Source organism: Anser cygnoides, chromosome 5 (genome assembly GCF_040182565.1).
Source record: "Anser cygnoides isolate HZ-2024a breed goose chromosome 5, Taihu_goose_T2T_genome, whole genome shotgun sequence".
NCBI classification, from domain to species: Eukaryota; Metazoa; Chordata; class Aves; order Anseriformes; family Anatidae; genus Anser; species Anser cygnoides.
In genome coordinates, this window is record NC_089877.1 from 4,312,433 (window position 1) to 4,339,786 (window position 27,354).

Consider the following 27,354-nt stretch of genomic DNA (forward strand, 5'->3'; position numbering starts at 1 on the left):
TGAAACAGAAGGAAAATACACACTTAATGCTCTTCAGAGAGCATTTATTATGTGAACTTTCTTGAAAGATTGATTGCGTGTTTTGCAGATGTTTATACAACATTGCAATGCTTCTTTTTCAATATCAATATTTTAAGACAGTGGGTTTAATGAGCATTGTTTGGAAGATCAGTGGAGTACAAGGAATGTGCGGCAAGTCCACCATGCCAAGAATACTTTGGTGAATGACAGCTAAGTAACTATTGTGATTATATTTGATGTATTTTATCCAATTATTCGTGCACATTGAACCCCTGCAAGCAGGGACACACGAGAACAAAAAAGGCAGATGTAGATTTTAGTTACCCTGGGGAAAACAGAGAATGCTACTATTGACCTTAAGTTTCCGGTTACTTGTTGATTTGAAATTATGCCTGACTCTTGTCTAGTTAAAACTATGAGAAAATAATTGTATTGGGTTGACTGTTTTTTCTTCACAAATAAGCTTAAGCTAACAATTGTCAGGGGTCTTTCCCCATGGGGAGCGGGAGGGTCAGCAGCTCCACGTATGCGCACCCAGCAGCGTGCACATGTTGGAAGCAGGTGGAGCTGTCACTGTTTTCTGGGATAGAGGTGGGAAGAGGCCCTGTGAGCATGATGCTGCGAGTGCTTTCTAATTTGAGCAATGTGTTTGTCATAGTCAGAGTATTGCTTTCTGTACTTGAACAGCTATGGCAGCTATAACACTGAAAGGTTGTTAAAATTTGTTCTTACTTTTTATAGGAATGTCCATGCTTACTTAGCCACCAAAATCTACGAATTCATGCTGCGTATGTTTTTTCTGCAGTACGCATGGCTAGTGATGTTGTTTGGTGAGTGGGGGAGAAGTCTTGAGTGGATTCTATCTTTAAAATTTCATGCGAGTATACTTAAATGCCATTACCAAATATATAAATAGAAATACACATAGAACAAAAGAAAGCAATATGACTGAAATTGAGGCTAAAAATCATGCAAGTGCAGTGTCTTTTCTGACCTCTACTATATTAACAAGAAAAGTCCATGGAAATTCATATAATTTTAGCAGTACACAGGCTTTTTGAATCCTTACTTCAGTATTCTTCGACCTAGAGAAGAATTGCTTATTAGCAGTATGAGTGCAGTATTGATTGCTATACCATATTTTGTGTAGACAATGTCTTGATTACAAGTATTAATCAAATGCTAACGTCAGCTGTACCTACTGGTATCAAAGGGATTATCTTCATTGGCTGATGAATACTTACCACTCCGTTGCTCAATTTTATTTTTTTTCCTGAAAGACAAATCAAGATTGGGAATCTTAAAGGTGTTTGTCAGATCTTTATACATAATATTTGTCTTAAAAAATTCTGTAGTAAAGCATTATTTTTCTTTAACAAGCTGGTGAACATGTATATGAGAGGGAATAACTATATATAAGACATTTTCTAAAATGTCCATTTTTCCTTGTAAAAGAATAGGCCTTCCTAATTATGCGTAAGATACGTGTCCAAAACAGCCTGCAACTAGAGCTGACTTATTTTTTTCCCTAACTCTCTGAGTATGTTCAAACAAGTAAAGAGGCTGAGATACTTTGATAAAGACATTCATGTTGCAGTCTTAATTAAGGAGTTGTTGTCTTGTAATTAGGCTAGTGAATTGACCACCACCTCCTGCCAGCTTCAGTTTGTGGCTATCTTGTATATTTTACACCTTACCTTAGGAAGGTAAGGATTTGATTTTGAGAATCTAAAATGTTTATGTAACTTGAAATTAATGCAGTTTGTCCTTTATGTAGACAGTTTGTGTCTATTTCCTATTCTTACATTATATTTTGTCCTTAAGTACTGAGGCTATTAGCTTCCTAGTGGAGAAGCTACCTGTCGGTATGTATTTTACATTGTCTTAAAGTTATTAAATTCTGATACTGCTTGCAGCCTTAGGAACCCGAACATATTATTGGTTGCAGCCAATAATATGAAATGGAGCTCTTCTTGCTATGTACACAATTAGCCCTTTGCAACGTTCAGTAGTGGTTGCAGTGACCTCTGCCTAAAGTGCACCTGCGTGTAAGGATTTGTTTCTGTTGTTACCAGAATCTTTGTATCTTTCGGGTTTTTATCGTCTGTCTTATGTGAAAAATCAATGTAGAAAGGGTGTGTTGAGCTGTGAATGTGATCAGTTTCAATGGGAAGCAAGTGAGTGTTTGGAATATACAAAGAGAATGACTACATGGTGAAAGTGACAGTCTTGGGAAGCCATTTTTGCATCTGTATTTTGGATAAGTAAGATTATTTTTTTAGTTCTCTGTGGCCTTGAAAAATCTTTTGTGCTAGATGAAATGAGAAGACTCCTAAGAAATGTTGTTGCTTCTTTCTCTCTCTCTCTTTCTCCCTCCTCATTTAGTAGTTAGAGTCTTGAAGTATAATACCAGAAAGAAAGGCTGATTTGAGAATGGTCTGCCCATAGAGACCCGTAGAGAGAGGTTGGAGCTTAAGAAGCCATCCTGTGCCAAAGCGATCACCAGGACCATAATGTGGTTCACAGAGAATGACAAAAAATGCTGAGAGTGCAATTAAGAAGACTGACTGCTCTTAAGAACTCTGTTAGCTAAGTCCATTGTAAGCTGTTGTTTAGATACTCAAAACTTGATGGGAGTTTGTTTGGGGCACAAGTAGTACACTGAAAAGGAGGGAAACGTGTTTGTAAGTTGTCAGTGTAGCAAAAGGGGTTAATTGTTTCTGCAGGTGTGACTTCCTGCGGAGAAGATGTAAAGAGAGAAAGGAAGGAAATCAAAGACAACTGCTGAGGAAATGATGGAGAAATCTGGAGGAAGTATTGCAGGTGGTGTAATACAGGAGTGACCAGAGTGCAAGTAGGAAAGGAGTGGAAGGAGCTGGAAGAGAAGTTTCCAAGAAATGAGAGATCAACTGTGTCAAAGGGAACTAACAGGATAAACTGATAAAGTTCTAGTTTTCATCTTTGACTTAGGAGATATTTTAAAATTATGCAAAAAATTGTAGAGATGAAAGATAAAAGGTTCCCAGGAGAATCTCTAGAATGGGAAAAGAGGATGGCCTCCACACTGCAGTTCACGGACAGTATGTCCTGTGAGGTTAGATTTGAAAGGAATAAAAATTACAAGGTTGCAGGCATATTTTACTGAGGAAAAGACTCAACTCCTGTGCAAGCTATGTGCACACGTATATGCTTGGCAGTACCATCAAAATGGAAACACAATGGCCTTAGATTTTTCAAAGATATGAAATTCCAACAAGCTTTATGAAGAAAGGTGGGTGGGAAGACCCTACGAAATGTGCTCTGACGTGGGGCAACTCTGCGGTATGAGCTGAACTCAAGGAATCCACATCAGTGTCTCCTATGTCATGAGTGAACACCACAAAATTGTTAGTCTGCTCCTTATTTGACATTTGATACGAAAATAATCCTTTTTTTTATGCCTTTTTTTCCCTTCTATTTTCCTTTTCTGATACCTAAGAATTGAAAACTTTGCAGCCTTACCATCATTACCTTCTTCTATGAGGAATGATATGAATTAGCAATATAGGTATGTTGGTTTTTCTATATCCATGTTGGTAATAGTAATTGAAAAATATGCATGTGGCTTAATTTGGGATGAGTACTTTCAGTATACCCAAACCACACAGTCTGCTCCCCCACCCCAGTGGAATTGTACCACAAGCCTGTGGCACACCTGCCTGTTTCCATCTGTTGTCAGTACAGCTTTATCATCACGAGTTCATAAAATAGACTCTTCTGAAAGTGAGTGAAACTTAAGGCTTGCAGAGGGAAGTTTTATCAGTTTTACTGAAACAACAGCTTAAATATGAAACCTTGTGCAAGCCTTCTGGTATTAGTGTCTCTTTTAACCTTCATTATTGGTCATATTGTATTTTCCTTTGATTGGATTAAACCCTTTTAACAGGATGGGAGCTAAACTAAAGGGTAAAAAGGCATTCTTACACTAGACTCACTGTCCCCATCTTTAGCATGATTTTTGTTCCAGTGTGGCCTAAAATTAAAGGCTTATATACACATTCTGGATCTCTGGGTCACTGATTTTGTTAGTTTAATATTATAGATGCAGTTATAAACTATATTCGTTTTTCTAAAACCTTTTTTCCTAGGTACTCTTGGGTGACACCTGTTTCCCACTTCAGGAATCTTGTTCCTTCTGTCTGGCAGATTCTCATAAAGGAATTCTAAATCACTGGGTGCTCTAAGTTACTAACATAGGATAAGAAATACAGGTTAAGAACAGGTATCGGTGAGTTTTCTGGTACTTTTGGTTCTTCAGAACAGTTTAAATCCTTTCAAGCAAATTGCTTGTACAAATAATGTTCTTCAACATTTGATTACTGATAAACACTAATCCTCACGTTACCGTTATTTTCTGTGTGAAATTTGTAGGGTGGTCAAGGAACTTTACAGTGTGTATACTTTACAGAAGTGGATGGCCTCTCAGCTGGGCTTGTAGCTTTGGAAGCTTTTGAATATGTAGTAACTTTTGTTGAGCTTTCTCTGAGGCAGGTATTGATTTCTGTATTTCCAGGACATTGTTAGTACCTAATAAAATTTAGTGTCATACATGTAGGTTAATGACACTGACTCTAAAAAGAAAGAAATGTATTTGAGAAGTCTGAAGTGATTGTCTTGATTGACATCCACAACAGCCTGCATTTCATCTGGTTTGCCATCTAAACAGTGTAATGTGTAAACACACTCAGAGATTCTTTGATATCCACTCCTGCAGTTCTGTAATGCTATACATTATCAGTCCATCAGAATTATTCTCATTGCAGAGTCTGAACTTCAATTTCAGTTCATTTAGGCTGCATTTTCTTAGATATGAGTGGCTACGGTCCCATGTGTGGGTAGGAAGGGAGTGAAATAGTGTTAGAACCTGAAGGTGTGATGAGCACCTGGGAAAAGTTTAATTCCTGCTGTGCCTGTGAAATGCACTGCCCTGATGAATGGGCTCTGACGGGAAGACGTAAAGGCACGTGAGCAGTTTTCTTCTTGAGTTGCTGGACCTGTGAGATGCAGGCTTTAGTCACCCAAGGAAAGCTGAACGTTGATCTGCATTATACCGCTCCCGCTGAGACTGTACATACAGAAATGCACTGCAAGAGGGGTACGTCTACTGTGAGATGCTGGTTACAGCCTGGGGTAAACAAGCGTATACATTCATCAGTTGAGGGGCTATGCTCTTCCCAGTGTGTCAGTAGAGCATTATGTTTCATATCATAACTAGAAAACACAAACAACTTTGTGGTATTGACCCCACATTCGCCCCATTTTTGTCCTTTTTTCAACCTGCTGTTTTTTTTGGGGCAACATACCATTCATTTGGGGATTACTGAAGTGTTCTTTGAAAGCAAATTTCAAATGGAAAAAATAGAATTACAATGAGGGAACTTCAATTGGTTATGCACATAGATGTTTATTAGCATCGTCTAGTGTTTTTTTAATTTTTTTTTTTTAAATAATAAAAAGCTAAGCAATGTTACTTAGGATCTTTCCAATGAATTAAAGAAATGTAGCCTGTCTAGATGAAGTTAAGATGAGTAATTACCATGATGTGAATACCAAATAACAACATTGTGCTGTTATGGCAAAGCATAGTTGAAAGTATTTTGAAAACAGGCATCTGTTCACTTATTTTATGTAGTTATAGGAGAATATTAATTAGAGTCTATCTTGGAGTTACTTGCTATTCTTTTATTCATAGCATAGAAGCAGAATGCTTCTATGCTGTGGTAGTACTGTAAATCTGTTTTTTCCTTCTATTTGGAGTTTCTGGTGAACAAATTTGCTTAGGAAGATTTTGGAACAGCTGTTGTGTTAATGACCAATATTCTTGTTGGTTTTAATTTTATTTATGTCTCATGACTAGCAGCACTTTTGTTCAATGACAAAAGTTTTGAAGAAGCTTGAAAATAATAGGTTTGCGTGTGAATTTATGATGTCGGGGAGGAAATAAGACATGAGTAGATGAGCAGAGGCAGACACTGGCTATTGCTTTTAAGGTTAGCCTATGTTTTCAGACCCTCTGAGACAATGGTCATCACATCAAAGACATCTGCAGAATGTTCTGAAGAAAATAGCACTTCAGCCTGTGTGAAAGATAAAGATTCTTATTGAGGGTAAAAATCAGAACTAAGATGCTGAACAGTCTTGGTAAAACCAAGTAAAACTGTGTTTACATATGAAGTGTAACATTGTTAAGATTATTAAGGATAAAAAATTCAGGACAAATTAATTTGGAATCTAGTGTTGTATCTGGAAATAGCAAGTTGATACCTTGTATGAATTTGTGAGGAAAGACTCATACAGCTTTGGAAATGGTGCAAACAGTGTTTCATATAATAAAGAGATGCAATTTCAGAACTAATAGCAAGTCAATATAACTTCAGTAATACATGTATCACAGTTCTCCATTAAGTAACAAAGGTGTCATTTTTCTAGTATGAGCCTGGCTGCTGTTAAAATTTCATTGCTAAAGATTGGTAAGTCTTCCATACTCGCCTTAACGTTTGTTCTGGTAGGAAGCTCTCTAGAGTCTGCACAGAGCACATTAGCTTTCAAATGGAAAAGAACATGTGTTTTACAGTGTTTAAGGAATGAGATTACAGTCCTCACTTGTTAAAAATTCACAGGGTTTAATGTAATTTATAACTTCAGTTCTAGCTGTAGGTGTTAACAATCTCAAATGAATGCATTCTTAAAGCTATGTTCCTTCCTCCTATCTGATGATGGACAGGTTTGGTGTGCGTTTAAAAGGTACATCTTTGTTTTAAATTAACTTGGCCTTGAAAGTACAAGAAAAATAGTATCCCAGAAGATTAATGTTCAATAGTAAATTGCTTACTTGCTCGTCTGTCTTCTTTGTAATTTCATTTTTCCTTACCATTCCCTGTCCTTAGCTGTTCCTAATTTTGCCATCGTTTTAATACCTCTTCTCACCAATGTGTTCTCTTTCTGCACATTACAAGACCGGTAACTTAACTTTATCCGAAATTACAGGTATCTTTCAGCAAAGACATAAAAATGTCCTGACTGGAAACATTTTCACTGTTTTTAGAAACCTTTCAAGCAAATTATTTAAAAAAAAAAAAAAAAGTCAGAACATTTGGTAACACGATTGATTAAACAGAAAAAATAAATATTTCTTTGCATTTACAACATAAAAATGTTTCTAGAATCCCTTACATGAATACTGCATAAATGTCTATGAATCAAAAATGACAAATAAGTAGACTGCATTTGAAAAGGCATGTATATTTCTTTTTGATATACTCATACAGACCGTATCCTTTATCTTGATCGTCTGCAGTATTGTGAAGTTCTTTTTTTTCATTTTGTTCCTTTAGTTCTCTAAGTTACAAGCAAGGTGTTCACTCACCTGCTTCATTTTCTATAAACATAACTGCAATTCTTTTTGTGAAGTGTGAGCTGTTAATATGTAGACTTCTGCAGCTGGGAGCTTATTCTTTGCTACTCAGATAGAGTCTGTACCTCTTCAGTAGTTGCAAAGCTGAAAATAATCTTCCATTTATTTTTTTGGATAGACAGGACAGACGTTTTCTACGTTTTCTTTGGAGAGCACTAAGCATTTAGCCATCTTGCTTATGGTTTGCCTCTTTCCTAGTGTAAGCAAACGAAGAGAGCAAAGTAGGAGTAGTATTGGATTGGGTGCTGTAGCTGTTGCAAGAGTAGCTGGCTGACTAGTGACAACAGGGAAGGAATTGTGCCTCAAAAAATATTTACTGAACATCTTACTCCCTTCATTTCACCTCCGCTCAAAAACAAAGGCAAAGAGTTAGAGGATTTGTATCCTTCAAAATCCCTCCTGCACTGTTTGAGTGCTGTAAGAAAGCTTTGCCTGATCTTTATGATACTGAAGTTCATATATGAATTTGAGATGTTACATTCTGATTACAGCTTGGGTTATAACAGGATCAGTAGGAGCAGAGAAATATTTTCTGTCCCGAGTCTTGAATTCTATTTGCCTCCACAGGGCAACCAAATTAAGCTGAACTTTTGCAGAACTTATTTTTAAAAGAGATTCTGAATTTTATTTCCAGTTTCTCAGTAATACTTTAGCTCAGCATGTCTGCTAGACTCCCAGCTGCGTCCCAGGTCTGTCTTTTTCTTCCCGTCAGCTCTGTTTCACTTTTTGAGATGTTCTGCAGTGGTATCCCTGCCGATTTAAGGAAGAGGCATAAGCTGAGAAAAGCCAGAGTCAAGAAGAACTGTGAGTTCCCTGTATCTGTCTTGTCACAAATGTCATTTGGGAGGTTATCCAGCTCAAGTGGACAGAGCTGTATTTTCTTCTTTTGTCACGGGCAAAGTATGGCAGGAGGCAGAGCTGGAGAAAATGTATCTCATGGTGGTACCTCCTGTAGCTTGTGGATTGTTACAAAGCGTGGAACAGTTCTGCCTGTTGCAAAATTCACTGGATCATTAGTAATTGGATAGACTTCCAAGGCTATCTGAAGGCTCACAGAGGCTAGTCCTCTCTGCAGGATGGCTGTGTCATCAATGACATAACTGAAATGGTGAGGTCATTTGGTGCCTATTTAGATATGAACCATATTTTGTGCCTTCTGAAAGACCTCGTCTGTGGATGTTCCTCTGTTTGGTTCTAATCCAGACAGCTAAAAACTCATTTTATCAAAGACATCCGATACAACCATTATGTTAGTTTTGTAAAAAAAAAATCTTCCTGAGCCTTGAGTCCCATAACCTAAAGCCGCCAAGTGCCATTAAAAATACACTTTGAAGAACTAAGAGAAGAAAATTGTTATCAACAGTTCTCAGTTTGGAGATGAGATTTTTCTCAGGGCTCTCTGATCTCTTGTTGAATAGAGTAGGGGTGGGAATCCTTTGGATCCCAGGATCCAAACAACCCAGCAAGGTTAGTCTCACTGGTTTCTGCTGGCTTGCTGTTTCTCCATTCAATTGAAGAAAAATGTTTATTGGTGAAGAAAATGTTTCTTTCCTTGTCATATTTTTTCCTCTGCCTTCCTATCTGCTATACTGGTGCTGCAACATCAGAGCAAAGAGGAATGCGGGTGTGTGGGAAGAAACTTAGAAGTGATGCAGTGGGAAACTATACTAATAGGGTAGAAAAGCCTGCTGGCTGAAACATCTCTGTTCAGAGAAAAATGTCACTGGGAGGCTAACAGGTAGTTAATTGCTAACTAAGCCTCAGCATTGATTATATCGTGTAAACATGGTGGCCCTTTTTGTTTCTTCTTTTCTAGATAAGTATGGCTGCCAGTGCATACCAGCATCCCGTTTTTCAGAGCTCTACGTCGGGATGGTCATTTGTCTGTACACTTGGGCTTCTTGCCCTAACACTTTGTTTGTGTAATATGGATAAATTGTGATGAGATGTGAGCAAGAAGGCCTCCTGAGAAACTGGAGAATCTGATGAATTTGAAAGATTGAGATTATTTCCTGTTATTGGAAAATCAGGACTATTTTGGGGTTCCTTTCAGAGTAGTTCTAGCTTGGTGTGAACCCGGCCTTTTTGAAAAAATCAGTAGACAGTCACTAGCTTGGTCTCTCCTTGCACCTTGACATTTCTGATACCTAGTTCTCTTTTAGTGGTCAGGAAGCCGCTGTGACAGGTCGTTCTGGTGGCTGTCATCTGTCTGTTTCAAAATGCTTCAGGGGATTTCCCACTTAAAATTGCTTTGAGTACATCAATCAGGGAAGGCGGAAGGCTTTTTTTTATCAATAAATTTCACATGCATTTTGCCTTTATGAAGCATTGCTTAGAGTTTTTAGTAGAAAATCGTGACCTTTATCTTTCCTTTTTGCTTTCTTTGTGCTGCATGATTATTCCAGAGTACAGAAAAACAGTTAAGTTTGACACCAGATAAGCACCACTGTCAGCATGCAACAGCTCTGTGCTGTAAATAGTTTGTTGCATATTTATTTGTGCCCTGAAGTGGCCAAATTCAAATTCACATTTAAAAATAAACCCTAAAATTATCGAAATTGTTTTGTGCAACATATTGTCAGACAGGCCAATGCTTGTGCTTTTTGATTAACATCTTAGATTTTACTTTTTATTTGCTCTAGGATCTGCAGGTCCTCTGGAAGATAGCTCATTGATGATGAGGCCAATGTCCTCTGCACTTTTTGTTAAATTAAAATGTAATTTTTCTTTTCCTGTGTGTATACAGTTACCATTTCTTTGGTACATTTTTAAAGCATGCTCCTGATTGATATATGAATACACATCTATTTTAAGCAAATGAGAAGTAAATTTGATATTTGTATCTAACGTGTTTTTGGTGTTGTGTAAAATCAGGAGAATTCTGGAGTTAGAAAATTATAATCAGGCATAGATAATTTGATATTTTAAGTAAAATCTGCAGGTATTTAAACTTATGTATGTCTAATTTGTAGCAGAGGCTTTCAGTAGTTTTCCTGCATTTTTGTTTTAAATGCAAATAATAACTTTATTTTTTAAATTTTAGATGGTTTCTTTTTCATGTTTTCCTCCTCCATTAAAAAGAAAATGCAGCATAGACAGTTGTTGCCAAGGTGTGATACAGTTAAAAACACATTCGTAAAAGGTTGCTGTAAGAGCTGATTTCCAGATACGATAGGTTAGCTGTCGAGATGCTAGTCAAGGGTTAAGCTCAGTGTGTTTGGCTGGCTGCTGAGTGAAACAGGATGCAGTGACTACATTGTCAGACTGCTGGTGTGAGTGCAAACAGATGAGGAAATGCTGGATCAGGCACTTCAGCAACTTGGGCTGTAACCGAGGAAACCGCTTGCGTCATACTTGCCAGCAATTAGCTTACAGTTCTTTTCTTTTTGATAGTGTTGCAAGCTGAACTCAACTGTTACAAAGGAAAAGACTGGCTTCATCTCGAACTGTTAGGTTGCCGCTGAGGCCATGGCGCTCATAAGACTTTGCAAGTGTAATTTAGGATAATTTGAAATTATCAAAACTCTCCAGCTCGCCGCTGCAAAGAACATTGCAGTTGTGCTTGGTTCTGAAAGATGTGCAGTCTTTTTTTTTTCTTGGTTGTGAGAAAGTGATCATTCCTAGCAACCAAAATTAAGCACTGTGCAAGGCTCACCAATGCCTCCAATTATCACCACCATTTCTAGCACTTACACTGAAGTATTCTTGTGTGTGCTGCAATGTTACATATTAAAAATTATTTTTCAAAATAGGTGCTACCTGAGGTTTAACCTCTGAAGTAAGGGATTCTCTTTCTACATACTGCTTTTTCTTTGTTGATTAAAATTCAGCAACTTTTAGTGGTGTTTAAAGCAGTGGGTGCATTGTCTCAGAAAATCAGCATTTCTTTTCCATTTCACTTAAAAACTGTGGACAAGTTCACAGCTACTGATTTAACACTAATTTATGTTTTAAATATGAGTATTGCCTTATTGGCTAGCTATGGCTAGTTACTTTTTAGAGGAAAATCATATAGTGAGTATACTAAGCCAAGAGTGTTTGTCACTGTCTTTACCTTTTTTGCTGTTGCTTTTTGTTACTTGAATAAACTTAGATGTTAGCAAACTACTGCTGCAGTACATAGTTGCAGGCTGAACCTGTTAGAATGTCAAGGTTAGTACACAATACACATGTTCCTGTGTTTGTATGAAGGTTAAAAAGTTAGTATCTTTTAAATGTTTGAACACTAGGATTTTCAAATTATTTTTGAAAGAAGCTGTTCCTATTAAAAAAAATAAACAAAAAACGCAACTTGTTGAAAAATAACATTGACAGATCAGCAGCTAAGGCTGTGTCAGTATTTGAAGTGTAAACTGAAAGCTATTAAAAAAAAAAAACAAACTTGAATGCAAGGCACGGAAAGACTGCCATGGGTATCTGTGGTTCTGCGCATTTGCGATAGATTAACTTGGCTTTGAGAGCCTAGCAGCACATATTTGGGGGGGGGGGGGGGGGGGGGGGTGGAACGGGACAGGACATTTTTCACACTGAATGCAAGTGCCATTTGTAGTTAGCTGGCCATTTGTATTGCATTCCAAGTGGGGACCACAGTCTGCCTTGCCAGGGATTGCTCTTTATTATCTCTTCATCGTAATTATTATTTTAAAATAAATATAAGGTCAGGGTGGGTGGAGGTGGTTAAAGCACTGAGATGTCATTCTAAATGAAGAACAACTGTTTCTGCTGTCCATTCAAAATCACTTGGCTGACTTGTCCAGCCTTACTAACACATGTCATTGCATGTGGTCACTGCTTGGTATGTGCTTTATGTGGTGTGCTTTCATTTTAGCTCAACTGCAAGTTAGGAAGTTTTTCCATTGAAGTTAGTAGTGGGATTTAAATCTAGATGTCTAATAAATGGTTAATGTAGGTGCTAATAAAAACAGTGTCTGGAAGTCTGAAATTTATGTGAATTTTGTCCCTAATTCTATTTATTGCTTCAATTCCTGACAGTAAAATGGAAATTACGGTGTCGACAGATCACAGTTGGTTCTGTGATTGTATGCTTTGTAACTTTGCCATTTATTTAGGTGAATGCCTGCAAGTTATGCAATACATCACACATATTGAATACTATGTCTTATCCTCATTTAGTATTTTTGCCCTGTAAGCCTTGTCAGTCTTTTTCAATGAAGGTTCTCATCCTTGTTTTTCTGCACAACTTCTAATATTCTTTAATTATTTGAATTTAATATTCATTCTAGTACTTGCTAGTTATTTTCAAAGTGTTTTTATGAACTGACAATATTCAGTTGTTGTTTCCTGAATTTCATATTCTCAGCCAGACTGTTTGGCATACATGCATGTTTCAAAAGATAAGTCTGTAATAAAAGATGCAACAGCAGTAGGAGTAGGACACTATTTGGCATTTAGTCTTGCAGGCCTTATAGTAAGGGACCATGTTTTTTTTCAGCAAAGTCTGTGAAGTTCCATATGATTCACGGGAAAATATTTGTTTTGTATATGTTGTGGTCTCCTGACTTGATAAGTCAACTTGTCTCATACTGTATGTTCTGCAGCTTTTAGAACCAGACGTGTAGGGGGGTGCTATGAAAGAAAAGGCTCGCTTCCATCTTCCTGTGATCATGAGGCAAGCAAATCCATAACCAGGTCTTTGAAACTCTTACACTATGCAGTAGTTTGTAGAAAATTCACTGAAAATGCCAAGGAGGTGGCTGATAGTGCATTATTTCTTTATGTATGTAGCTAAAATGGCTAGCTGTCAGATCACCTAGAGTAGAGAGTTCAGGAATATTTTGTGTCAGGAATATTTTCATGCTTTTCAGAGCAATACAAAGGGGTTTTTCTTCATTTTGTTTTCTGATATCACAGTTATGTTCTTAAATGATCATTAGAATCACCTAAGATTATTATTATTATTATTTTTAATATTGTTATTCCCATTGTCTAATTTGAATAGTTTTCTTTCAGGTCTTTTTGTTTTCAAGCCATCTTTGCCAGTTACACAGCCTTGTCTCAGGCAATTATTAGAGGCAATAGAGATAGTGATGTAGAACTGCTACTCTTCATCAGCTCCTTTTCCCCAATGTTAAAATATCCTTGTTTCCTCTGAGTAGGAAGTTTCTCTGCAGCTCCACCCCTAGGAAATCCCAAGTTCATCCTGCATTAAACCAGTTACTGGGCTCCTATTTATTTATTTATTTATTTATTTTCCCTCAGGGTGAAACCTAGGGGGAAATAAAGGGAAACATGTCTTTGGTGTCTCTGGAAAAAAAAAAAATCCTGGCACATCACAAGTTTTCCTTTCCTATTTTGTGATTTTCAACGTTTATTTATTGTGTCTGTCCAAGTAACTCTTTCCCAGTTTCTTCAGTGTCAGGCTTCACCTCAATCTGTTTGGTATCCACATAGAATTTGAGTCCTTAATTCATCAATATAACTTATCAGTTGACTAAAATGCTGTGGAACAGAGAGCTTGTTTCTCATTCTCATTGCCTTAGATGACAGTTGCAGGTGGTCTTTCTCGGACTTCATATCCCACTAATCTTCTCCTGGGATACTAATTTTATTCAGATAAATAAATCTGATTTAAAATGTTGTTCTTGGTGTACAGCAGCTATATAGAGGAAATGTTTTCTAAGATGTACTTTGGAGGCAGGGATATCAATGGCTTTTAAGGTCAAGTAACATCACTAACTGTTCTATACCTTTTGTATTTGTCTCTGTTATCTTCTTTTAGCAAGCCTTCCTAATTGTTTTTTCCCACTTCGATTTTATTTTTTGTTTCCCTTTAACTCTTTTCTGCTGATAACACCACCAGCAGAATTAACTAAAATGTATGGTTCAACAGCAGCTTCTTGTCTGGGAGGTACAATTGCAGTGCATGTTTGTAACCAAAATTTTGAGCTCTGGTGTTAGAACATCTTAATGATATATGTATATACATATATTATGCTAAGAACTATATCAAATTTATATCAATCTTTATGTAGCCATTAAATATATATATATACACACACACACACACCTTTAGACGTACACTTTCTAATCTGAACATCCCTACTCAACTATTGCAATTGCCTGAGTGCTTCATAGTGGTTCCACTGACGGGAGTGCTCCTTCCCAGCGCTATCTGCTTATTCCTGCCCTGGCCCCATCCCCCTCTGTGCTGACACGAGCATTCATGAGACTACGCAGTGAACTGAAGTGGGGAACTAATCCATGTTAAAAGTAATCAGTTCTTTTTGTAGTTCCTTGCCATGTGTCTGCGTGAATGCTTTTGCTGCATAAGGAGGGAGTGACACGGGTTGGGAATGAGCAGCTGGGGGAGGGCAGGACTGCTCCTCTATTGTGGCGATGCCAAGTCATGCTGATTTAAGGCAACTAATGGCAATGCAGTGTAAAGAATGGATGTGTTGGAACTTCCCACCAAATAATTCAGAATAACATCCCCTCACCTCCAAAAAACTTCTATGTGTTTTCTGTGTCTTGATTGAACTCTATGTTCTGCATTTTTCTGCTTGAAGTGAAAGGAACAGGAAGCTTCAGTATTGGATAGCTGGAATATGGCTAACAGGTACTTAAAATGTAAAATATTAAGCAACTGCTGTCATGCGTGGTACCAGGTTTGCCATATATAAAATATACATGAAGTCCCTGAATGGAAAGGCGTAATTTAGATATCTTAGTTAGCCAGAGGGTACTTTTGGAAAACAATTTAGGGTTGTGTGGTAACAGATGGAATCGTACCACGTTTGCAGGTGAGACCAGAACTAATTGGTAAAGGACGCATGTTAAGCCAGATTCTTTCTCATACCTGGGTATTTGGCTCTCATTTATAACAGTGTTTAAATGTTGTTAAGTTTGTGTGAAAAACCTTTGTTATTTTCAGAGTGAAGTAAAATAACATAAAACTGTTAAAGCACTATTTTGGGTCACCTTATGAGTCTTGTACTCAGCAATTCATCATGCTTCCATCTACAGGGCTAAATATGTAATACGGTAATGGAAAAAGGCTATTATCTTAGAATGTAGAAGTCCTGTCATGCTGAGTCAGGAAGTATGGCTCTCCCTCTTTGATACTCTTAGGTGCTTTGATAATTTTTCTGCCTGCTTTTGCGAGTACTTAAAATTTCAAATAAAGTAAATTGCTACAGTAAGAAAGTTTCAATCTAGCTCTCTACAATAACCTTCCTTGGCTCTTACTTCTCATATTGCCAAAAATTGACATATATGACAGCAAGAAAAAGGAAAATGTGATCAAAATAACCATTTCTTATTAACAGTTCAAGCTCAAACTGAACTTCATGGGGCAAACATGTCCCATAACTTCGTTCCTGCCAGCTTCAGAGTTCTATCAATTTTATAATTGTCTGCAATGTGGAATTGTGCAGTCCATTCATGTGTCACTGATCATATTCATAATAACTCAGTCTGTGTTATTTTCATGTTATAGAGATGTTTGCTTATAAGTTCTTTTCCACCATCCCAGTAAAATCACCAAAGTAAAAGGCATTAGCCATCGCCGTCAGTATTCTTTGCTGGAGGGCTTAGGAATAGAGAATTGGAAGCAGGTGCACCACACTTCTGACTTCAGCTTTTGAATAATTCATCTGTTGGGGAGTATACGCAAATGACTTCAGATAGCTACTTCTGTTGTGATATTTTTGAGGTTGTTTTCTACCTTGTGCTCAAGGTTTGTGTTCAAAGAGAAACTCTTGTGAAAGCACTTGCACTCCTGCCACTTAGAAAAGTTTTAGTTCTACATCTTTATGAAATCCAAAGCAGCAGATCTTTCCTTGTGCAACTAATAATGTTTTTCTAATACAAGGACAGTGTCTGATCACTTAATTAAGGTGCTGGTTGTGTTGTGTCCCCCCCCCCCCCCCCCCAAATAATAGGGAAGATAAAGTAGACATTTGCATTTAAGTTCACAGTTTTTAAACCCAAAGCATCAACAAAATTATTGATTGTATCAATGCCTGTCAAAGATTAAACCCAGAAGTGAGAGGAAACAGAAAGGAACAATAAACTGGAGAGAAAACTTTAATCATATAAAAGAAATATAACTATAACCAAAAGAAGCATAAAGCTTAAAAGTGAACTAAATCAAAACTTGATTAAATACAACATTTCATGTTGAAAGAACAGGCTAAAGCCTGATCAGCCTGAAGATTATTTATATTTTTTGATTTTCCATGCCAATTATTCCTAGCCAGAAGGTGGAGTTAGAACACTTTTTTGATTAAGTAAAAATAAGGATTTTGCAGTTCTTAGTGCTTTATCTATTTTGTTAGCAACTGTACAAGACAATCTGTTCTGGACAATGCTGTGTGAAGTATGAAGTGTCCAGGTTCTTCTGTCACTGGAATTCCCTGAATGTGGTCTGTAAGATTTTTTTAAATAGTATGGCCAGCTGGCAGAAATATGCTGGACTTAGAAGCAAAGGCTTCTAAACTGAAAACATTAGAAAAATATTGCAAGTAATAGTTGAGAGAAATTATTCATGGAGTGAGAGTTGGACAACAACTTCTGAAGAGTGTAAGAGTGTCCCTTAGCAGTCACACATTATAATGACTACACAAAAAGGTAATGACCCTACACCATTTTAAGAAAAGGGGTACAGTGATTGCAGTTTGTGATAGTTTCATAAAATCTTTATCTAATGCTGCTAACGGTACAGATGAGACAATTTACAGCATACTGTGAAACCTGCTGAGGAAATTGGGTGAACATGGGTGGATATTTTGCATTGAATTACATTCTGCCATTAATCTTTTTTGACTAACTGAACATTTGGAAAAGTAGCCTATAATGCTCAGGTATTTTGCCAATGCTCCTTTTTGTGTCTGATGAGCTGTCAGAAGCTGAATGTTTTGTGAAATTTAGCCGATGTTTTCCGCAACTGGTCAATGCTGTCAGGGATCCAAACCAAGGTCAGACAAGGTAATTTTAATCTGATTTCCCTGCCTTGTTTTTTAACCTGCACCATCTGGGAGTCTCCACTGAAAAAACTCTTTTCCCTTGTATGTTAATGTCTTTGTTCTTCATGCAAATGTACTGTATGTTGATTTGATTAATTCATTAGTCCTGTGTGGGTTGGGGAAAATTCAGGATTACTGAATTCAGGATGATCTTTTATATATTGATCAGAAACATCAAACAGAAGTGATTCCAGAGTCTCTAAGTGTTTTGTTGTATTGGTATTGAATACAGCTTGATTCACAATAAAGTTACAGTGTTATAGATGGCATTGCTAAAAAAAACCCCACCGACAACCTGTAATGGATTTGTATATATTAGACTTGATTGTATAAAATGTAACTTTGCTGTGCAAGTGTCCCAAGAAAAGGAGGAGTACAGGGTTCTTATTTCACGAAAACACTTAAGGTTAGCATTCCTGCTAGATAATATTTTGTCAGAAAATTTCGAAGAAGTATTCAAAATGTTTTAAATTTCCAATAGGGAAGCTAGGAATACTGAGATTATCATGAATACTGTGCATTGAGTGGATGTGATTTTTTTTTTCCACTGCTTAACTTTTTTTAAAGATGTGTAGCTTTTTGGTTTTATTTGATTGAAAGATTGCTGCATTGTGCTAGTTACTCAGTAATGACTGTCTTTTTTTTTTTCAAGTAAATCCATGTACCCCTAATTCTAAAATTTATGAATGTTAGACACTTTTTTATTTTCAATAAAACATTTTGCTTTTCCCACTCAGTTTTCAAATCTGGATATTTAATGACTAACCTGGTATGGTGTGTCTAAATACAGTAAAACGTCCTGTATGTTCACACTGAAGTCTCGTAACTTCAAAACAGCTACACAACCTTTTTTATATTAGCAAAACTATTGTCAGTCAAAACTATTGTCCAAAATTTTTGAAACGGAGAGTTTAACCTCCTAAACTGCATTTTTTTTGTCTTTAGAAACATGTTGCCTAGTATTCTGACTAGTTTCAACATCTGCATAAACTGTACAGTGTGCTTCTTTCCTTTAAACATTAATAATCCTTTTTAATAGCCATTTATACACACTGAGAAACTTAATTTTCTACTTTGCAAAGTAGTGGTTCATTTTCGATTTCCTGATGCAATTATTTTAAATAGTTTAAGTGTGATAGTGAGGGTTAACATTGTTTAAGCATAATAGTGTGAGTCAGTCTTACAGTGTTTGCAATAACAAGTTTTCACATCACTATTTTTTTAAGCAGCAGTGTGGTTTTTTTTTTTTTTTGCATTGAAGCATAAATCAGTGTAACTATTCCATTCTGCAAATTAGTCAATATTTCTTTTCTAGTTAGCTTTTTCTGGTCTTAGCTAATACATTTTGGTAAACTCCAGGTTGAGTGTCCTCAGCTTGCACTACCTTTTGAAAACACGGTCCTTTCAAGAAGTCGAAGCATCTTTAAACTATGTAAATGATTGGTGAAGTTTATCTGACAAGACAAAAAGCTTTAAAGAAATAATTTCTGCTTTCCTATTTTACCTTCTTCTTAAATACAAATAAATGACACTGCCCCATGCTGTCAAATACCTGTACTTAGAAAAGAAATGTGTTCCCTTACCACAGGCATCTAGTGTTTTCCTGGCACTCTAAAGTTTCTATTTTGTACTTCAAGTTGGAGCTACCTCTATAGATTAATTTGCTGGCAATATAACCCTGTATTAAATTATGACCTTAACATTTCCTAAATATTTATAGGTACCTCTGCAAGAGTTTTTTTTTAACTACTAAAATGTGTACAAAGCAGTGTATGTGGGTGTATACGGTGTGTATGTGTGCACACAGCCACTAGCATGACTGGTGTCATCTAAATATCTCTTTGTCTTTTTTGATCATCCATCCCTAGCACCTTTGAATCCATTGGCCTTTCAGTTAGATTTGACAGTGGATAATGATCTTGAACACTACATTTCCTGTACATTTCATGAAAATCAGTAGCCAGCAAGAGGGGAGAGCCTACTAGCACCCTCGTTACGAGAAATACCAAAGGAACCACAAAAGACAGACAGAGTGAGTACTCTAAAAAAGGGAAAATGGAGCACTTAAATCTTGCAGCTCCAAGGTGCCAAGTCATTTAGTCATAAGACAAATGTTCTTAGGATTTCATCACTTACACTCCCCACAGAACTACTTATCCCTTTTTCTGGAAAAGCATGCTTACTCTTAAGATGTTTTATTCAAGTTTTGGGAAGATGGTCTTTTATGTAGTGCAACATGATGGTGTATTTCCTGTCATGTTATAGGACTCTGTTTACTGTTCTTCAGTCTTTACCAGTTTCAGAAACAAGCTGTCTGGTGATTGCAGCCTCATGATCAATGAAATGTCTTATTTATTGGCCAATTTACTTATCCTCTGAGCCTTTCTCACAGTAGACTACAACTTGTTTGTTTGTAATAGAGTTAGCTTGCTAGATGGGAACAGCAGTAGCCATGGCCCTTCTTTGAAGGAAGCACTTGAACAGTTTTTGCTTCACAAAACAGTTACAACAGTTTACAAAACTGCTTACAACAGTTGTGCTTTACAGTGAAACATGAGGCATGCTTCCCTGCCATTGCTGGGATATGACAGCAAGCTGCCTCACTGGATTTTATTTTGTTGTATCTATTCAGAAGCAGAGGAGTAGGTCACAACCTATTCTTGGGGAGCCCTGAACAGTAGAACTGACAGCAGATAAAAGCAGTAGCAAAGCAGGTTGCTTTCCAGGGAAAAGAGGAATTCTTACAGGATTTCTTTGCACAGATTAATAAGTCATTCCCATTCATTTTCCTCACGGTGTTTTCTGATGTACCAAGTTATTTTTTCCCCTTTAAGAAAAGTAACTTGTGTGTGACTGAAGTATGTTTGTCATTGTATCTCATAGACCATCACATTTTTAGCAGATATGATGTGTACATTTAGATTCTGAATGTTGTCTGTTTCAGCAGGGAAGTGATTTAAAAAAAAATTGATTAGCTAACATTATGAAGGGGAGGATGAAGAAGGAAACAGAATATAGGTATTTAAAACTTGGCTGTTTCCTAAAACCAGTTATAACAACAACAAAATTGAATTGTTCAGCCTGGAGAAGAAAAGGCTCTGGGGAGACCTCATTGCAGCCTTCCATAGGAGGCCTACAGGGAAGCTGGGGAGGATCCCTATCAGGGACTGTAGTGATAGGACAAGGAATATTGGCTTTAAAATAAAAGAGGGTAGGTTTAGATAAGCTATTTGGAAGAAATTCTTTACTCTGACAGTGGCGAGGCCCTAGAACAGGTTGCCCAGAGAATCTGTGGATGCCCCATCCCTGGCAAGTGCTCAGGGCCAGGTTGGATGGGGCTTTGGACAGTCTAGTCTGGTGGGAGGTGTCCCTGCCCATGGCAGGGGATAGGAATTAGATGAACATTAAGGTCACTTCCAACCCAACCCGTTCTGTAATTCCACGATTTCCTAGTAAGTCTCGCCTTTTTATTGGATGTGGAACCGCTATTGAAAAAGCGTAGTTCTAACCTAGAATTCTGCAAGTGTGTGCTTAGTGCATTGGCTGCTCTTTCAGTCAGTAATAATCTGGACGCTTGCTTGTGGGCCTTTGCTTCTTATCACAAGTTAAATTTAAAATATTATCTGAGAGGCTTCTGACTGTTTCTATATGGGAGGTTTACCAGCAGTGAGGCTGGGGCAACAGTCTCCTGCTGGTGCTGCCCATCGAAGCACTGTTGAACTGTCTTGTAGCCCTTCAAAATTCCTCCAAGTACAGAAGATTTGGAACAGCCAGCTGTTCCCTTCAGCACCTTGATTGTTTCCAGACACAGCAGCAGAAAAAATGATGCTTCGTTTCCCAAGGGTGTTAGAAAGCTGGCAGTTCGTTTCTTAGCTGTCGTGGTGGGAGGTGTGATGGAAAGTAAGTTCAGGTTCCTGGAAAAGTAGGCTGTAGAGCCCAGAAAGCAAGCTGGAGTGATTTCTGAACAATCACAGAATCAATGAGGAAGGCTTCGGTGAATTTAGTAGAACCAGTTTTTCTTTAGACTTCTCTGTCTGATTTCCAGGTAAACTAATTTTGGACTAGATGGTCTTTGAAGGCCCCTTGCAACAGAAATATTCTGTTCTATTCTACTCAGACCTTTTGCTGTTGTCAGTTTAGTTCAGTTTGTTCAGTTCTGTTGTTCAGTTTGGGTTCAAATACTGATTTTTGGCTCAAATTACTTCTAGATGTTGTCCAGAAACAATATTCTTGTGTTGAAATGGCAGGTGCAGCTTTGTCCCATTCCTGACAGCAGACCCCCAAAAAAACCATTTTGAGGTGAATGAAACCAACATCAAATTGATGTTACTTGCCGCTTTTCCTTGCTTTGATTTTAGAGAGTCTGGAGATGAATTGTGTGAGATGGTCTGCATGTCTTGAAGTTAATGTTTCAAAAATGAGGATTATCCCCGTTTACTGTCTTTTATGTAGTTTTTCCACTTTGCATATGGATGGTGGCTTGGCAGGGGGTGAGGGGGAAGTGGTCCTGGTTTTGATCACTTCCACTTGATACAGCATGTGTTCCAGTAATCCTTTCCAAAATTATAGTAGTTCTTATGGTAGCTTGAAGAAAGAAGATTTTCTCTTTCGGTGCAGCTTTTCAGTCAGAGATGTGTACAGCGAAAAAATAGTAAAAAGCATACACAACCTTTTGTCTGAGAAACTAATTATACGTCAGGGGCTGAGAATGAATATGCGTTATTCATATTTTTATATATTTTGACATATAGCTATATGTTAAGAGACTATGAAAATAAACATTGTTTTTGTAATACTGACTCATTTTTCAGGTTTCTTCTCTGCAATGGTCTTTTCCTGGCCATTCTAGTTTTAGCTTCTTTCTTCATGTTTTCTTAGAGCCAGTAGGAGGAATGCTGTGAGCACATGTGGTACAGACTCTCTGTTCAGATGTCTAACGTTACAGTGCACTGGGATTCCCATTAGGCCCAGCTCTAATGAGAACTCCTTAAATTCCATAGCCCGAAGCTGGAGTGTGCCTGCTATAGGTGTAATATGTGAATTTAGCACTTCCAATAATATTTTTTTTTAAGCTCGTGCAAACCATTCAAAGTTGTGTGTTTTTTTCTTCAATAGATTTTGACAAGTGTAACAAAAACACATTCTTCATATCTGTACCTTACTATCAGTTTTCAAGACCTTGTGCCAAAGCATGTTGCCGTAATACACATTTTGTAATTTTAATACAGGTGAAATACAATTTGTTTAGAATAATTCCAAAAAATAGCTAATGTTTTCTTGCAGAAATTAAAAATAAAATAAATTGGAAAGGGCAGAGGAGAAAGAAAACAGTGGACACCTTGCACTTAATTTTCAGTGTTCTGTGATTTGGACACTTAACCATTTAGCAATGGCTTGTAACCATTCTGTAATGGTTACAAACCCTGTAATATGTTGTTACAGAATGGAAAGTGTTGGGCGATTCAAAACTTGGGCTCCATTTTTAAATTGCTATGGACTGATAGAAGAAAACTGTATATTCAGTTTTCACACACATCATTTTTCAGTTCCAGAACTTTAATTTAGAAAGAAAGTTTGAGAAGCTGTCACAAACTACTTTTGCAGCTCTACATGTTTATGTTTATTCTTGAAAGTCTTCAAAATATTTTTTGTTTCAGGTTATTTAAAGCAGAGCACTGTAAAGTAGAGCAGTAGAGCTCTACTATATAGTAAATGCTATCCTTAAATGCTAGACGTTCTAAATATTTGTCTATTTGAAAAAAAACGATGGGATGATTATTTCTGTTGCTGCAGGTTGTTTTGTGAGATCTTTTTGCTTTCCTGCTCTGGGAACAACAGAGCTTTGTCCCCATAAACAGTTACCTGATGAAGTTGTTACTGGATTTGAATTTTTGTTTACAGATTAAACAGAAGTGAAAGAAGCTGAAAGCTTGCATTCCAAAACTGATGACTTCTGGGGGGGTGGGGGGGAATTGTACCATTTGAAATAGGGAAAAATAAATCTATTGCTCTTGGTGCGAATTATTTATGCAGATCAATGTTCTTAGAAAATCCAACGAAGCTTTTAGAAAATATTTTTTGTAGGTTTATAGATTTGTAAGTCCTTTCCTGAAGCTATGGTGAGTCCTGCATACTGTCATTCTCCTTCAATTGTAAACATAGTTTCGGTACTACCACTTTTGCACCAAACGCTGTTCCTAAGCGACTGCTGACGTCAGTTGGTGCAGCACAAGAAGGTTTGTGTGTTTATCTGCTGTGGGCAGACTCTTAGAAAAGACGAAAGTATTTAACTAGATTAGGCTAAAGAGGTTGCTGCTTTAAATAAGCATACATACTGTTTGCAATGTCGTACTTTATTTTTGCTGTTTTATTTTGATTAGCAGTTGTATCTTCTTTTGCATATGCCACAGTATCCAGTTTGCAGAAGAGGATCAGGAGGGGTACATATTCTCGCTGCAGTTGCTTTAAAGGGAAAGCATTTTTTCTTCTTTTCTATAGCATAGTTAGAATAATTTAAAAGGAGCATGAATGTCATAGCATAAAGATTTCGATACCTGATTGCGAGGTTAGAAATTAGGAGTATTAGAAATGAAAGCAGGCACACAATTTCCAGTTCAAGTGAAACGTATTTCCTCAGAGATTTTTGGCTAGAGTCTATACATTTAGAAACACTGGAATGATACTCTTGGAATATTTTGCTGCATGCTTTTGTGTTAAACAAAATCAGAGTATAGCTGGTTTAGGAACCGTTGTACATTTTTATTTGTTCTTGGTTTTACTTGCAACACACCCACGCTGAATAAAAATTACCTGGGGGGAGAGGAAGGGAGGAGGAAGAAAAAAACCTCACCCTTGTATGAAAGTAAAGGAAATAGTAGTGGGACTACAGTTAGGGCAGTCCAAAGAGAGAAGCTAGGCAGTTTACAGGAAGTAGTACTACACAATGATTTACTAAGGCAGTAAGAAAAATTGCAAGTGTTTCTGGCATAAATCTTTTCTCCAGACTGAAGAATAGAAGCAGCAAATTTCAGAACTAAGTAAAAGTTGAGAACAATTGCTCCAAATTAAATTAGATTTATTTATTTTTTAAGAAAATGCTTGTGGGACATAGGAGCATATTGGTAAGCACAGAAGTGAAAAGCTAAATAAGGTGCAGACCAAACGTAGCTGTTTTGATGGCCTCATTGGTCTTGAAGTCCATTTCAATTTTTTTATGTTTCCTGCACTGGTATATTGTGTTATCTAATTTGGCCTTGAAAACCTCTGAGGATGGAGGCTGCACAGCCTCTGGGCACTTTGCTCCACCTTGCCCTATTGCCTGTCTGTCTTCATAATGAGAAACATTCCCCTTATATCTAGTCTGAGCCCCTCTTGTTTCAACACTGACTCTTGTCCTCCCACTGTGCACCGCTGGGTACAGCCTGGCTGCCACCTTGATGACCTCCTAAGGGACACTGGCATGTGGCTAGTACATCCCTCCGAAGCCATCACTTCTCCAGGCTGAATAAACCCATACTTCCCAGCCTCCCCTCACAGGGTCGAGTTTCCAGTCCTCTGGTCATCTTGGTGGACCTCTGCCAAACTTGCTCCATTTTAACGATGACTTTTTGTGTCGAAGTTTCCAAAACCAGATGTAGCGTACCAGGTATGGTATCAAAGGAGCTAAGCAGAGAGGAATAATCCCTTCCCTTGATCTAATGGCTGTGTTCCTGTTAGTGGAGGACAGGATAAGGCTGGCGTTCTTCGCTGCCAGGGTGCGCTGCTGGCTTGCGTTGAGCCCCACATCCTTTTCAGAAGCGCAGCTCCCCTGCCTGTGCCTTTGCAAGGGATTCTTCCTTCCCAGGTGCAGGACCTCACCCTGTCCCTGCTGAATTTCATGACTCCAGTTGACCCCTTCCTTCAGCCTGTCTAGGTCCCTCTGGATGGCAGCCGCACCCTTGTGTAGACAGTCTGCTTCAGCCAGTTCAGTGCCATCTGTGAGCATGTCCTGTGAATGTTTTCCGTTATTCAGAAAAACATAGTTGGTTTTAATTTTTTTTAAAGTATTTGTGAGTGCTATTACTTATTTGCCCTTAGTGATTCTTTTTCTAGGCCTTCAATGAATTTTCATCCCCCTTAACAATATTTTCTTATGATAAAAATCTCCTCTTCAGTTTTCAGTAATGAAGGATTTAGGAAATGACATCTAATTCAGTGAACTTTTCTTAAAGAAATTTTGAAGTCACTTACGAGTTTTGTTAGTGTAAAAGAGTAAAAATGGCTCAGATCAAGAGTCCATGTAGCTTAATATTCTGTCTATAACCTCAGGTTTTTGACTGAGATCAAATTCAACATCTTTTAACCTCTGTTTTTTGACTGAGGTCAAATTTAACATCTGTTCTTATCAGTTAAATATCTCCCACATCCTTGACTTGAAGATGTCATATTAAACAGATTTTTTGGGACTGAAATGTGGGCTAGAACTTCTTCCATAGCTCCCATACATCTGCCTGTTATTGCAGTGTCTCCAGGAGCAGCACACCAAGGGAGAACCAATGAGAACAGTAATCGTAAGTAGCTGCTTATCACTTCCTGTCTATTACAAGGGCTGGTGTTCAATTAAATGCATTAAAGATCATGGGGAAAAAATAAAGCAGCCATAATCAGAGGCCAATAGAAGGATGAAGAATATGAAGCATATGATGCTCTTTTTCTCCCATCCAGCCTTCTTATGCTTCCACCTGTTTTCAGTTCAAGGGACTTTCTAATGTAGTTTAGCTATTTAGTGACAAGTGCCTCCCTTTCAACTTCTGAGAACTTCTAATTTTGCCATGTCTCCCATTGAACGTATGTAAACTTTTTGCATCCACACGTTCCTTTGATAAAGCAGGTTACTTAAAGAAAAAACTGCTTTCTGTTTTGGACCTGGCTCATCCTTGCCCTTTCTAATGACGTTTGGTTCTTGTGCTGTGAAAAAGTAGTCTTTTGTGTTTAACTTTCTACTGACTGTTCCTCAGGCAGAATTTGCAACCATCATGATTTCAGCATAGCAGTATATGTGACACCTAGCAGTGAAAATAACTAGTTTGTTTAAAAAAATCACTTTAATATGATTTTAGGAACCAGCTTATATCAAAGTTCATGACTTTGTGTATTCTTAGAGTGAATATATTGCAGTAATATGTAGTTTTCCTGTCTCCTGGAAGATAACTGTCTGTCTTTGCAAATTTTTGCTGCAGGATGTGCCACTCCAAGTGTTGCCCAATGATATGAGATGGTCTTTTGCAAAGTACCTAGAGACAAATGAACGGCAGAAAAATCTGTTCACTGAGAAATGATACCATTTTATAACACTGATTTCCTTCTGCAGGGGAAATGTGTCAATTCTGCGTAGTGTGAGAATGGCTGGAAATATTATAACTGTCTTTGCATAATTACAGAGAAATGGCTGCATCTTGGACATAAGGTCTTACAGGTATTTTACAGGTATTTGTGCTGCAGGTTCTGCTCACGTTCAGAGAGCAAACTGTGTATTTTTGATAATACATAGATTATTTCAAAAACCGTCCATTGAGTGTCACTGACTTCAGAAGGCAGCCACAACAGAGATCTCAGAATACAATTCTATGAACAGAAAAAAGGTCACTCTTTCCTTATTAGGTCGTATGTTAAGAGTAGAAACAAGCAAGCCAGAACAAAAAAGAAAGAAACTCATTTATGGTGTATGATCTTACAACAATTCTATTCCAAATTTTCAAAGCTATTGCTCTGGGATACCATTAACATTTCCGTTAAAATTAATTACAATCAAAACTATGTAACTTTAAAAAAAATAATTTAAATTGTTAGCCACTTTAAAATTATTTTAATCTCTCCTTGAATTAAAGAAATAAAATATTAAAATTATTTCTTTAAGAA

The 27,354-nt window shown here is 37.4% G+C and overlaps 1 protein-coding gene and 1 non-coding gene across 3 annotated transcripts in view; both read left to right on the plus strand.

The window, feature by feature from the left end:
* The window catches only part of PDE3B (phosphodiesterase 3B), an 89,155-nt gene that overhangs the window by 3,312 nt on the left and 58,489 nt on the right, over positions 1-27,354 (plus strand). The gene's annotated exons all lie outside the window — the stretch shown is intronic.
* Positions 25,793-25,981, plus strand: LOC125183503 (U2 spliceosomal RNA). The gene has a single exon (XR_007165637.1). It is a non-coding gene; the product is annotated as a U2 spliceosomal RNA (small nuclear RNA).